This window comes from Coenobita brevimanus, chromosome 28 (genome assembly GCF_032717465.1).
Source record: "Coenobita brevimanus isolate Jiangsu-jjx chromosome 28, ASM3271746v2, whole genome shotgun sequence".
Classification (NCBI taxonomy): Eukaryota; Metazoa; Arthropoda; class Malacostraca; order Decapoda; family Coenobitidae; genus Coenobita; species Coenobita brevimanus.
Window position 1 is genome coordinate 31,584,177 of NC_136981.1, and position 1,314 is coordinate 31,585,490.

Below are 1,314 nucleotides of genomic sequence, written 5' to 3' on the forward strand. Positions count from 1 at the left end.
ACTAGTAGAGGAGAAGTCTTTACCAACAGAAAAATTACGGGGCACATTTCTGATGCAGCCTGGAAGGATGAGGTGGAGGAGGAGATGAGGAAGTAACACGGTGAAGGACTTCCAGGAGGTGCAGGAAGAAAGAGGGTTGATGAAACAAAGGAGACGAAGCAGGAATGCGGGCCCGGTTGTGAAGAGTGGAATAAGGCATGTGAATGGAGAGAGAAAGATGAGGAATGGCAGGACGCCACAAGGTAAGGGAAGAAAAGTGAAGGACAGAGAAGCTGAATCAGGAAACGAAGAAATATGATCATACAGTAGGAGTGGAGAAGGTAAAGAACATTATTCTTTGTAGAGAAAGAAGTATTATGAAAGAGTACCAACGGCCATACCACGTTGAGTACACCGCTTCCCGTCCGATCAGCAAAGTTAAGCAACGTTGGGTCTGGTTAGTACTTGGATGGGTGACCGCCTGGGAACACCAGATGCTGTTGGCATCCCTACGTGTTAAGTGGGGTTGGTGGAGGATTAGTGCCCCTCCCTGTAAAACAATTAACTCTAAGCCCTTGGCCACCCCGTTTGGGATACATAGCGTCTGGCAATGAATGAATGAACAAATTGCAAAGGAAACCAAATAGCAATAGTTCTGCTGCTTCTTTCAAGGCAATTTTTATAAGATAGAATGAAGATAGGAAATTAGGTATTAAAAGTAAACCAAAAGAACCATTACTGTACTGTGCAAAAGAAAAAAAGACAGATATAATAGTAACTGGGCAGTGGAAAACTACTGTAGACAGCCGAGAACGATGACAGATCTTTGAGAAGGTCTTTATTTTTAGTTATTTTTGTCGTAAATATTCTATGCAATCTGAAAGTTATATATCTATATATATAATATATATATATATATATATATATATATATATATATATATATATATATATATATATATATATATATATATGTGTGTGTGTGTGTGTGTGTGTGTGTGTGTGTGTGTATTTTAATTTTCTGGATCAGTCAGTGTGAAATGGATTAGTTTAATCCGGAACTGATAGGTGAGGGCTGGGATAATCTCGAGCAGTTTTTCCTGCAGGCGAGATTTCCCCTGTTAATGAAATTATAAGATCTGGCTGACCCTCCGCATATAAGTTCATAGAAATTCCGAAATAATTAAAATGTGTTACTTGTTTAAACGTACGAGTGAGTAAGATAAGTAACCAGTGGAGAAATTAATAGTTGTATAAGTGTAGCAGTTCGCGACAAACTGGAGGAAGGAATGAGAGTAATGTAAACTGAAAAACATGAAAAACAGAAGGCCTACAA

The 1,314-nt window shown here is 38.8% G+C and overlaps 1 non-coding gene across 1 annotated transcript; it reads left to right on the forward strand.

Moving 5' to 3' along the window:
* Positions 1 to 366: 366 nt before the first annotated feature.
* LOC145394844 (5S ribosomal RNA) lies at positions 367 to 485 on the forward strand. The gene has a single exon (XR_013896490.1). It is a non-coding gene; the product is annotated as a 5S ribosomal RNA (ribosomal RNA).
* Positions 486 to 1,314: the final 829 nt, after the last annotated feature.